Source organism: Vidua chalybeata, chromosome 4 (genome assembly GCF_026979565.1).
Source record: "Vidua chalybeata isolate OUT-0048 chromosome 4, bVidCha1 merged haplotype, whole genome shotgun sequence".
NCBI classification, from domain to species: domain Eukaryota; kingdom Metazoa; phylum Chordata; class Aves; order Passeriformes; family Viduidae; genus Vidua; species Vidua chalybeata.
The window spans coordinates 5,982,804-5,996,650 of NC_071533.1; positions in this window are offsets into that span (position 1 = coordinate 5,982,804).

A 13,847-nucleotide genomic window follows, 5' to 3' on the forward strand; every position below is an offset into this window, starting at 1 on the left:
CTTCTAAAGCAGACATCCTCCAGAGCACATATAGAGCGTGGTTTTGCATGTCAGCAAGTACTTCTATTGCCCTAATGTATGACCAAAAAGTCTCAAAGTGATGTTAAAATGCTGGAAGCAGCAGAAGAAAGCAAGACATTTTTCACATCAGAAAGTGAAATAACCTGAATGAATAAAATGTAATTAAGAATCGGTTAAGATGGAGCAAACCCAACTTACTCAGATATTATTTTCCACAATTTTAAAGCTTCTTTTTATGCTGTTAGTATACTCTTATTATCCACTATCCTTTCCCAGACCAGAAGTGGGAATGCTGAAATCTTGTCTAACATTGTCAAAGGCTATGGACTGGTATAGAAGAACAGGAGATGCTGTCTCAGAGCACACAGAGGGGGTTATTTTTGAGGGAGTCTTATAAATAAACCCAGTATTATCTAGCATTGTTAATATTTTTCACTTGTATGACAAAGCATCCCTAAAGGGAGTCAGGGTCCTTAGAAGGAGGCCTACAGTTCTTTTGGAAAAAAGAGAACCTTCATCTGCAGGCAGAGTGTTAGTGGGCACTGAAATGGAGAGCAATTATGAATAAACTGCTGTACTCACCACATCTTCTAAAACCAAGAGGGGAACAATTAGAAACAATTCCAACAGCTGACTGGAACAACGGTGGAAACACTGAGAGAACTTCTTTCATTTTACTAAAGCAGAAACTGGCATCTGACCACGTGTCTAGGAAGAAGCCTCCCATAACAGAGTCCCATTTTTTGTTCTCACCCCATTAATTAGACATCATAGATGAGGTAGAGTAGATACAGGAGCTTATTATAGAGTTACAGGAGAGTAGGGGTAAGAGGAAGACTATTTTCCCTGAAAAAAACAAGGAATCATTTTGATATTTATTTCTTTTTATAAAGAGATCGTTTATATATCCCATGGCAAGCAAAAAATATATACTTCTTAATCACTGAAAGCCTCTGAAAATTTTCACAGAGGTTCACACCAGGCTGACTGGAAGAATTACTAAAAACAAAGAGTGTTTTGCCCAAACATCTAGTCAGGTTTTTCTGAATTCTTCCTCAGCAGCACGTCACCTTGATGTCATCCTCAGCACTGCCATCACACACCCTATAAATAACTGTATTTCATAAACTGGAGTACAAAATTAGACTTCCCTGAAATTTCTGGCTGTCCATTGGTTTCACTGTGGTTTTCTGAAGTGAGATGCTCATTTTTGTGTCATCTGAAGAGACCATTTCAGCAGCATTTAATTGCTGCTGAAAATGCACTGTCATAGTATTCAAGCCCACTTTTCTTTGGGTGCTTCGTCAATGGAATTCTCAGCAGGTGAAATGCAAATCTCTACTAAAAGGTAATTTTCCAATTTTTAGAGAATTTATCAGTCCTTTGAAGCCCCATGCATATTGGAATTGTTTCAGGCACTGCTTCCCAAAATTTGAGCACATTCTAGAGTTCGACTTCTTTCATTGGGAGGGATTTTTGTTAGTTTACCATAGAAATGAGTGATCAAACAGAAGCTGGCTCCTGGTGAATAAAACCCACAAAAAACCAACAGCAACCAAAACTTCCCCCATTAAGCCCCCAAATACAAATTTTTAGCAAGAATTCTCCTGAAGAGGAGAAACAAAAATCATTACTAACCTTTCCCTTAGGGCTATAGTGTGCATCCTTAACTTGCATTGCATTTGGTGATTGAAAATCATTTATGTGTTCACACAACCAGGGCTGTTGTGTAGTAATGAACATAGGAGAAAACTAACTCATATTTAGAACCATCCAGTCTTTCAGACAGAACTCCTCTTTCCTTGTTTACCAATTATGTAACATTCAGAGACTGCAAGATGTTCTATTCTATCTTATGAAGAAACACCTGAAAGGACACAGTTTTACTGAGGTGATTTCAGTCTGAACTGGAAATACCAGTTCATTTGGACTTCTCTGTTAACTAAAAGGTCTTCAGGTAAAAAAAAATAATTGGCAATCTTCTACCCATCAAGCTGGTACCAATACACTGACTTAAATATAATTAAAGCCTGTGCCCTGTGCCCAACAGCTGTGTTTGCAAAGTTGCTGAAGGTACAAAATACTATTTTTTTTTAAAGAAGAATGCTTACATCATCAACATTTGGGCCAAAACACTCTGAGTTCAGGATTGCTTCAAGCTGCAGGGTTTTGTTCCCCATTATAAAAGTGTTGGTTACAGTACTCAGCTCACACACAAGCTCTTATTCTGAAACATTCTGGTCCTTCCTCACATTTTGACACTTGGTTTGTAGTCGTCTTTGGTTTCACAGGGTTAAATACTGAATTTCTTGATTTCACTCTCTAAATCTCAACATTTCCTTTGCACTTCCTTTTATCCAATGCCTTCAGCCTTCCAAGCCACCACCTCCAATTGTCTTCCCTCACTTCAGAGACTTCTTCATTGTTGGTTGCTTATTATCTTGGTTGCTTTCAGCCCTCAAATCTCAATTCCCCATCTGTTCTTCCAGTTATTGGTCTTTCAATACTCTTTTTGCTATTTTAGCTTTTATAATATTCTGGACTTCTTAGACATATTATTTCAATTTATGTAAACTATTTCTATCCCTGATCTCTGTCCTTGCTTCATTCCTGTCCTCAGGGCATCTGACATTGTCACTAAAGCCTTATACTCTTGCTTAATCTCTCCATTTCATTTATTTGTCACATGCTCCCAGCTCTCATTCCAAATTGAAAATACAGCTTTTCGCTGTAGCATTTCAGAACTGCACTTTATTTCTTACATCTTCGCAAACGGGGCATGTGTATCTGTATTATTTATATGCAGAAGACATTTTGGTCATGCACGTTGTGTGACTACATAAAAAGCGCATTGTTCTGTGCCTCTGCACCACCTCTGAGGGTTCCAGGATTCTGTGCGGCGAAAAAGCACAAGGGAATTATTTTTAGAAGATCATATTTTCCACTGACAGCTCGTTCTGAGCTGAAGTGAGTGCGCACAACAGTGACATTTTTAGCTGTGAATCCAAACAAAATTTTTTGTGTAGTAAAAGCCAACCTAACCCTAGTATTCAAAGGGCTGCTGCTATATCCACTTTCTTTGGTTAATCATCAGCCCAGCCACATCTGCCTCTAAAACCTGCCATTCAGCTCCAGACTTGTGGTTTTTTTGAATTTGGCATAACCTACGTGGCTGCAAAACGCTGAGCACCAGCCTTCACTCATCTGGAGTTGCATTAAAACCTATCCAATGTATCCTACAGACAGAAAGCTGAGGGTTCTGTGAAAAGCAGATACGTTCTCAGAGAGATCCTGCCACCAGACAGTGCCTTGGAGGAGCCTGGACTGCTTCCTAATGTTCTCCTCCCATTTGCACCAGTGGGCAGAGAATGAAGTGCTTTAGTAGGGGAAGATATAAAGTGTATTCCTTGATGAATAAGGATGAACACCCTCATGTGAGTTTTATTTTTCTGCACTGACTGGTTTTGCCCAGAACAGAGCAATAAACAGAACTCATTACTTGTAACATTAACGAAGTTCATGAAGTTTGGGATCAGACATTATCTGTTCAGTTATCAGAATCCCTGAATCCAATGCAAATATTTTGCAGAAGAACAGAGACAGGGATTACAGTATTGTCATGGAGTTCATGACTTCTTTCCAAGACCTTCCTACTAGGCTCCACTCATGCTCCCATCTCACCTCCTGCACTCTCAAAGTGAATGCCCTTTCTTTGCCTATGAAATGAGAGCTGCACCAAAGACAGGATTTTTGTGCATTTCACAACCCTGCTCACAAGAGAAGAGCAGACAGCTTAGCATGGCTCACAAGCTGCAGGTTTGCCATGAATTCATCATCAGAGAGAAACTGGTGGCTTTAGCTGGCATTGGTATGGAAACAAACTGAGGAGCAGAACCAGAAGGCCATAAAAAGGTGCCAAACTATCTATCAGTGTTCTTGATAACTTTCACCTGAAGTTAAATTTTCATCTATTTTCCCCACTAACACACAACCCAATTTTGGTCCAAATCATACTTGCAATGAGCACATGCACACCTGCTTCATGTTCTCAGTTGGCTTCCTAGCACAGTGGGGAAAAACCACAGCCTTTATTGGCACTAATCAAAATGCCTTATTTAATTAGTAAAATGTGTGAAATAACATCCAGTTTTCCAAAGATACTGCGATTTCCTGATAAATAAGTAGCATGTGAACAAGGAGTCACATTTCTCTTTTGGTTGATTAGAATAAAATATGTAAAATAAAATCCCTCCATCTTGGTTCCACCAGCACAAGCTGATTGGGAGCTTACTGCAAAGAAATCATCCGTTTAGGATTTCTAGGGGAAACTAGCTTTCTGTGATGGCTCATATCAAATACAGCAGATACAAATACTCTACAGAGTCCTGTTTTACTGCAGCTGGTGGCCACCTTCTCTTTTATGTAATGGCAACACTTCCCTCAGTCTTTGTCTTTTTCCTAATTTGTTACTTTTTGCCCATACTAAGTGTTCCTGAAAACACATGTCTGAAAGCAAACCCTTAAAAATTTCAGTCACTACAGATCCTAGAAATGGATTCAGCTTCTTAAACAAAAGTATTACAAATATGTTTGAAATAGAAACTTGAGGGGTTAAATAAAATCTAAAAGTAGCAGGCATTTTACCTTACCCTGTGAAAGGTAGCTTCCCCTGCCCTCCCCCCAGCTCCAGATCTTTCCTGATGCTATAAAAAATGCAAATCCTGAATGGAATATGTCTTTAACCTTCTCTGAAAATCCTAAACATGCTATGGCCTAATTTTGGTTGTGTATGTTCCTTGTTTCCCTTTCAGTCCTCTTCCTCAATTACAGCTGAGCACTGGGATATCAGATCAGATAGATATCAGGAAAAGGTTTTCCACCCCCAGGGTGGTTGGACACTGGAACAGGCTCCTCAGGGAAGCACCGAGCCTGACAGAGCTCAAGAAACATTTGGACAATGCTCTCAGGCACAGGGTGTGACTCCTGGGGATGGTGCTATGCAGGGCCAGGATTTGGACTCAATAATCCTGATGAGTCCCTTCTAACTCAGCGCATTCCATGATTCTGTAACCTCCTCCTCTAGTACCAAATCTATGCACTTCCAAGAAGTTGATACTTCCTTTTTTCACTTTTAAAGACTCTTTTGTAACATCATTTTAATGAGAATCTTTCTGATGATTACAGAGTATTTTTCTATCATCAGGGCCTATCACTCGTCTTGGAATTCAATATACACTTAAGAAAGAAATTCCAGCCTCCTGAGTCACTAGAATGTTTCAAGATGCTAAGATTCAAAATGCAGAGGTGATAAATAAATTCTTCTAATTGCAGTAAGATCAGAATTTGGATTTTGTTAATCAGAACTTGTTCATCATCCTCACCATAATCCCATTTAAAAATGCACTTAATTTAATGTTAGGATTATACATCTTGATCAAAGCTTGTTCTGGGGTGACAATGGGGCACAGACAGACTGCCTAGGTGTAATGAGGCTGAGGGAGGAATAACAATGTCCCTATTCATATACCCAGACCCTGCAGCATCTGAGCCATCTGCTGCTGAAACTGCAGATCTGGACTGAAGAATAGCAGATTATTTCCCTCTTCTGTTATTCAGACAGCACTTCCCTTCTGACATAACTTGCAGGCACTATGTCTATGCTCATTTGTTCTGTTAGAATCCCAGAGCAACTTTTTACTGTCAGAAGGCACTTTGCAAGCTCAGAATAACATGCACTGGTAGAATCCTAGCCCTTAAAAGAATATGGATGACACTGTAAAAGCAATTCCTTTGTTAACACAAAAGGGATCTGAATCTAGAGTTTCAGTTATAAAGAAGTGGCATGGTAGAAGAGAATAGCAGCACAGTATCTGTAGCACAGAGCAAGTGAAATGAAGCTCAGTAAATTGCTCCTGTGAGTGGTTTTGATGACTCCAGTCAATTACTGGTGCGGGAAAATTTTGCACAGTTTGGCTCACAGTTGCAACGAAAATTAATTTGGTTTAGAAGTGATCAGCAGCAGTTCTGAGACCTCCTGAATGGCCTGGGCTTGAGCTCCAAGAAGCACAAAGCATCATGGCCAACTTCTCAAAACGTCACAAAGTTGCTTAACAACTGTCTGTATGGACATTAGTATTGCAGAACATTACAAAACCTGGGCTAGATGAAGAAGGGGCTCCTTGTGCAAAGATCAAATTTTTACCAACTATTAAAGCTGATGGAATAAACAACATAAAAATGGAGTTTTTCCCCTAGAAAACAGCAGCCTCCTTAGTCGTTACTGAAAGCCTGTTACAGTCAACTCAGTGGTTAAATGGGTTTAATTCTTCTGAATATTTTTATTCTGCTAACAGCAGCAATTCTGCATTCTGTGGAGAAGAGAGGGAGCTGGACTCTGCTTTGTTTCAGAGTTGATTTTGCTGTCTTTAAGAATGAAAAAACCAAATGTTTGCACAAGGTGGGACTGGACTGTGAACAACCTGGCCTAGTGAAAGTTGCCCCTACCCATGGCAAGGGGTTTGAAATAGATGATCTTCAAGGTGCCTTGCATCTAAAACCAGTCTGTGATTCTACATACTCAAGAACTACGTTAACCAGAGTATATTAAACACAAATTTTCCTACATTACTTATACATCTTTAGATTTACCTGTCCAATCTGTACTATTAAATTTTCAGAATTTTTGCTGGAGTTGCTACAAAATATAAGAGTTAGTCTGATAAAAATTTTAAGTAAATAGTCGTCCAGAAATTTCTTTTTCATTTTTGTTTAAATGGAGGCAGGTATATCTGAAATATGCACAAAGTAGCTCCATTAAAATCAGCCCAGGCATTCCACTTATTAAGGCCACACTACAGCTACACAAAATGATCTCTCACTAACTGCAGTAAAAAGTTCTCCTTGTCTGGTGTACTTTTGATGGCACAAACATGGCAAAAGAAATTCTGCTGCTGCTTGTTCAAAACTTCCTTTTTACGCAAAACAAACAAACCCCAAAGAAACAAAGTCAGGTCCAGCGTGAGGCTAAAAAGAGGGTGTTGCCAGGGAGGAGCACAGGAGAACCTATCTCTGCAGGGGCAATTCACACAAGCCTTATCACTGGCACACATTAGAATACACCCCATTCCCGCTCTTTATGTGGACTGGAGTCCCCAAATCAGACAGCACAGATGCCCTACTCTTTCACACGTCCATACCGTGCTTGGGCACACGCAGGAGGGAACAGAAAGCCATGGTCAATTATTTGAATACTATTAAAACATGATTCTAAAGTGGTGTCTGACAGCAAGACTTGGTGCTTTGAAATCTGCTGGTTGGAAACTCCCTGCCAGTGGACTGATGTCTTTCTACCAAAAAGCGCTGTCAACAAAAAGCATCCAGTTCGTATCCAGCACCATTGCTTCCAGCCATTCAGCCTGGCTCAAAGCTCACTAGCAGGAAGGCTTGTGAGACAGAAAGGTATTGCACGTGCTGGTCTGTGTGCCTTTTGGATGCTCTGCTTCTTGGCAAGGACTGCAGAAGAACACAGCAGTCCTACAGAGTTTTGACAATTCACCGCAAGGTGCTTGCACATTCTTGTTTGAGGTGGTGTGAAATGGCCTGGCAGGAGTGGCTGCACCTACTCTCTGTCTAAATAAAGACACATATTGTTAATGACACCCTTTCTCACCCCAGATCGTATTTCCCCTTTTCTGGTTTCTTTTATAAGTTAAACCTCTACAGGCAGGAAAACATGCTGGCTGCTGCTGGGCTTGTTTCTAGCATATACAGAGGAGGAATGGAAAACAATTGGATATAAATACAATTTTAAAGGCCTGAAGGATGGCTTTGTATAGGAAAGGTTGTAAGGGTTAAAGATGTCTAAGTTTTTACAGCCTGGCTTTAATGATACTGAAAATTTTTCTCCTGTTTCTTCTGTTTATGAGACAGAGGTTAATGCAGCTTGTGGTGAACCTTAAGGTAAGCAAGAGTAAATCTTTTGCTTTGACCAAGATGGTTAATGTGTATAAATCCAGGGATGTACATAACTAATACCATTGACTATGTAAAATACTGACTATGTTTTTTAGCCAGACACATCCTTTTTGCTTCAAACTTGTGTTTCACACCATAAGTGCAGACACCAACTTAAAAATTTTGTAGAAACTGTAAAAATTGCCATTATTACCCCAGAAAGTACAGTAAGCTTTCCATTTTTAGCCTCCAGTAATTAAAAGCAGATGTGCTTTCACATTTTTAAAGTGCTAAACTTTAAATCAATGGAGAAATAAGTTACACTGTTAGTTTGGAAGACAAACCAGTCGTGCTAGAGGTTTTGTAATATGAATGACAGGGGAAAGTGAAAGAGAATGGTCCACTGGTCTCATAGTAAAAAGATGAACAGGACAATGAACAACTGTATAAGATTTTTTAAAGGGAAGGAGAAGAGATCTTGAGCAGTGGAACTAATGTCTTCAGCACATTGTACTGGTCAAGTCTGCGCTGCTTGGAAAGGCTGTAAATTTGAAAAGGTTTGAATGCAAAGTGAGGAAGATCACCCACATCAGCTCTATGCTTATTTTTTTTGCTGAGGCACCTGTTCCTAGTGCTGCTGGCTGCAGTGGACAGGGCTTTACAACTTCTTGCAAGTTATCCACAAATGAAACAAGCTGCTGTACAAACACAACTATCTAGCTGTGGTAGATGTTGGAAACTGGAAATTCAGAGCTTGAAGGGACCTGCAGAGACTATTCAATGCAACCTTTTTCACACTGTGCTGGTAACATGGGTAATTTTGGTAACCTGTTTTTAAAAGTAATCCCCAGTTAGCAAGGCTCCAACACCACTTTGAGTAGTTTGCTTTTCTCTTCTTGTACTCAAAAAGATGCATCTCTAAGTTATATAAATGATATAAAATTAATTCCCTTCAAACTGAGGCAATTCCTACTCATCTTTCCTATAGTGGAAAAGAAGTGTGAATAAACTAAAATTGTGCTTACCTTTCACTTGAGTGTAAGGACAATCAAATCACAGGTAGGGATGTGCTGCTGCTCTGACTTCCACATCCGCAGCTTCTGCTCATCAGGGCTTTCCTGATTTCCACAGAGCTGTCCCTTTTCATTTATTTCCTGTCTCATTTCCAAATCAGAGCCACAACATGTGTCTCTCGAGTTTTGCAATACCAGCTCCCCTGTTTCCCAGAAAGATGGGACTGCCCTCTCCTCCACGGCTCCATCATTCCCAGGCATTGCTCCCCTGCTTGGCAGGCAGGGAACTGCAGGGCTGTGGGTCAAAAAAAACCCCAATTTGTGAGCACCTGTGTCAGCCCAGGTGCTGCTCAGGCTTCGCTGACACATGTCATTTGAAGCCTACAGATAGTTTATCTCCTGAGTACTCAGCATCTACTCCTCTGGGACTGGCCACCCAAGGTAGAGGAAAAATTTTTGCAGCAATCACAAACCTCTTCAATAGTACAATAACCAACATGAACACCAAATAACAAATATTAAATATTATTTCAAGCACACAAGTTCTGTAAAAGCTCAGAAAAAAAAAATACAACCACTCAAAGTGTTTTCAAAACCAAAGTTATTCACAAAGAGGCTTGGAAACATCAATTAAAAAGCACCGTAAACATTGTTTATATGAATTATTCCTCACAAATATTTGTTATTCTTATTTCCTCTGTATTCAACTAACGCTGTTTATTGCCCAGGGCGCTCTTGATCTAATATCTAAAAAAGCATTTAAGCACTTACAAAATTTCTATTAAATGAAATAAAACCAGAAGATGCACATTAAAAAAACCCCACCATATATGAAGCAGATTTACACAAACTTTCCCACCCTAAATAATATTGCAACACATAAAATTCATACAATTGCCTCATTCTTAAACTCAGAGTAAATGAACAGAAATGAAAAAGATATTGTTATCTATGGAGCTGATGGAAAAAGGGATGAGCTTCCAAATATTCCTTCGCATTTTATTTCACAGAAGTCATCTGAAAATCTCTTGAGTTTCAGGAAGAAATGGCCTTTGTTTGTAGAAAACGTCAGCTGGCACCTGAATTTGAAAGCTGGCATAGAGTTCTTCACTGTTACTGGGTAAATTAATACTGGTTTGAGATGATTTACATAAAAACAGAACCTGTGCCTTCCTGCCAATTTACAGCTCTCAGGGTAGCTTCACTGCTCTGGGGCTTACACACTGCATGCTTTCAAATATATTTATCTTCACAGATAAATATAAGCTAAGGACATACTACTGGTCTTGGACCAGGAGCTCAGTCTCAGGAATAAGGGTCACTTGCCAAAGCTCACACAGGAATATTCTGATGGAGCCGTCTCAGACAACCCCCTTGCCTCTCTGCTCCTCTTGCCTGTACCAAGTTACTGCAGGGCAGCCCTTTGGACCTCAGATTTCCCAGCTCCTGCTCAGCCAGAGCCCCACTGCTGAAGGGACCTGGCACACATTAGTGCTACTCAGTCAGGGGAAGAAATAGTGGAGGAATGACTCTTGATTATTATTAAATTGATTTTAAATTTAAGAATCAGTTAAGCCCCAAAACCTGAATTTTATTGGATGATATTGTCACACTTCCACTGCTTCTTCCACTGAGTAGCACAACGAGCAAGCAAAGGTTTGCAGTGGTCATCTTTGAATAATCCCTGACCAGGAGTGGGTGAGTGTATCAACTGTGTAATTAGAAAAGAAACTGTACATGATAACAATATCTAGACTAGCAAATAAAAGAATGCCTAGGAAATTCCCAGGCACTGGAATAGCACTGTCTATGCTGGTAAACTAGTTGTGGCCCAAGCCAGATTTTGGAAGCTAAAACCTCCCAGGAGCCATTTCCAATAGGAAATTCACAGGTATACAAGCACAAACAGTGGCCATTCCAGCTAATCTCAACAGTGGTCATGTTCCTGTGCAGGTTTAATTTATTAGAAAATAGTCAAAGTGTGGCATTTTCCCTAACAAGGACACTTATAACTTCAAGAATGTAACTTTTTTTTTTCAGATACAGCTCTTTTGAGAGTGCTATTCAACTATCTACAATCGAGAGGGCTTTCCTTTCCTCCCAGAGGGTGATGCAGCAGCTCTCCTGCTGTCACTGCACTGCTCTCTCAAGAGGCCACTCCTGCTGGTTCTCTGGCACCGAAAGGTTCCGTAAGGACACTGCAGCCTCACTGTAGGGGATAGGATTGAGCTCAATCGAACCTTCCTGTGAAAGAAACACAAGTGCATTATCATCACTGCAGCTAAACAAATGGAAAACCAGTAATGTCAATATAGTATTAGTTCTCCTCATGCTTCTCCTTACTATTCAATTGTTTCAGTAACAGAGTAGTTTGGCATATCTGTTTCTGTAGTGTTACTGCATTTATTCTTATTATAAGTTACCTAGTATTTTAATTTTTATCAATATTACCTCATCAAAGATAAGACTGTCTGAGATGAGTTATTATAGCACAAATAATGATAAGTAATTATAGGATCTAAAATAATTCAGACAGATAAAACTCACTTGAACACTTCAATTATCATTGCTGATGCAGGACCTTCTATGAAAAAAACCTGCAAACCGGAAACCATTCCTACAAAAATGTGAGTAGGTCCTACCCAGGAAGGGAGGTCAGCTTTGATTATTTGGTTATAATCAAAATTAAATTTTGATTATAAGCTGCCTAATTTTAAGAATGCCATCGAGTGGTGAAAAAAAAAAAACAACCCTTGCAGTGGAAAAACAACTACAGTGCAAATGAGCATCAGAAATCTGAGTGACAAGTGGAAAGCTGAAATTTCATGTTCTATAATATATACAAATTATGCACACAGAAACAAATACGCAAAGAAAAAAATTGGACTTACTTGTGATTTTTTCCATGCATACCAAAAAATAGCAACTATAAGAATACAAAGCAACACAAGGGCAATGCTGACTCCTGCCACTAGAAGAGCAAAAAGAAAGGCAACCATGACTCCAAGCCATAAAGACAAGAAAAAAATTAATACCTACATTTGTAGTGGATAATTATGCAGCATAAATATGTGGCACTAAAATATAGGTCTGGATTTTTCCTACAAAGAAAAATCTCATTCAGCTCTGGGTTTGGACAGAAATAAGCCAATCATGTCACAGATCATTACAGTACTTTTTTTTTTTTCCTTTTTTTTGGCAGTGCAAATATGTGCTATAATTAATTTCCATTTTTTTTTTTTTTTGTGAGCAAGAGTTACTGCTGATCACAAAATTAATATTTATGTTACAGATTTTATTAAAAGAAATAGGCCCAAACTAATAGTAATAAGAAAGCAAATTACTATGGTTTAGTCTGGTTGAGTGCTACTGTCATTACTCAAACCACCAGAGAAATACCATGACTTGCAATTAAGGAGTGTCTTCAATACTATTATCATAAAACAGAGTTTTTCAGGCTAATGACAAGTCCATACACAGCTTTTGTATTCTATAACCAACCGCAGTAAAAGAAGCTAAATATTCAAAACTTAGGCAAAGAAAAAATTATTTAAGCAAAAGTACAATATGTTGAAGTTGTCAACTTACCTACTAAAGTTGGCAGACTTCTTTCTGCCAAAAGGGAAATAATATAAATTAGAAACTTGACAAAACTGCACAGGCACGTGTAATGAAGCTAAAGCTGGCTTTCCTACCTCAGTATAAGAAGCAGAGAGACTACAGGAGGAGGAAACAGGGAGGGCAGGAGAAATCCCTGGCACTTCAGCTACCACCACTACCCCAGCAGCTGCTGTGGAGACCAGCACCACCACCCGAAGCCCCACAAAAGCAGGATTTAAGAAAGCATTAGTGATCTGAGCCTGCAGCTAGGAAGTGTCATGCAGCCTGTAGCTGTGGTGTTAAGAGCAGAGGTGGGCTGCAGAAAGCCCAGAGCGAACAGCCTGGCATTTGAGACACATCCAGGGGCAGGTGCTGCACAGAGAGGTCTCACAGAAAAAAATCGAGACACTTCACAGTGTCTCTTGTGCTGTTATCTTCCTCATTAGTGTTCTTTTCTTGGCACACAATAGCTAGCCACTGATCATGGAAAATGCCTGACATTTTATATTAAATGATACATTGCCTGCCCCTTTACAGACGATTATTTAGGCTGTGCTACTTGAGATGTCTGAAATAATCTTTGTGCTTCAGCTTCCCCCTCTGTAGAAACAGAAGCCTGTTTAAATCAATCACATAATTGCTGCTAAATTAGTTTGTGCTCGAAATTCTTCTAAGGGCAGTCATTGGCTGGAAAACAACAGCACAAAAATGGAACAATGTATTCCCAAGACTCAGATGTGCACACCTGAAGACTCAGGATTTGAAGGAAGCAACAATTTAAAAAACAGACCTGAAGCATTATCATTCCGTGGTGGAAGGTCTGGTGAATGACTTGTTGCATTATATTCTTTTGGAGGTGAAAGATGGGTTGTCTCTTCACCCTCAGGGTTACAAACATATCCTAAAATTAAAAACATTTCAACAAACTATTAAATAATCAAATAAATTATTGCTGGAGTATGCCATGCCCTTTATTAATAAGGTTGTTTGATAATTTCAGTTATAAGATTCAAATGCTCATAACTTGGACAATCTTGCTTGCGGTTTTACATTTGGAACGTTTCCCTCCATCCCTTTATTTTGTGTGAACATTTCAGTTGAAATTGTTAAGATATTTCTCAAAAAAAGTTTGGAAAAACTCCCCTCACTGCCATTTAGTCAGCTTAAAAAAAAAATCACAGATATACTTTTCAGCTATTATTTCCTTGCTCTGGAGTAAGAAAATGGAATCTATAAGGGAACAGTAGCAGAGCCTTTACT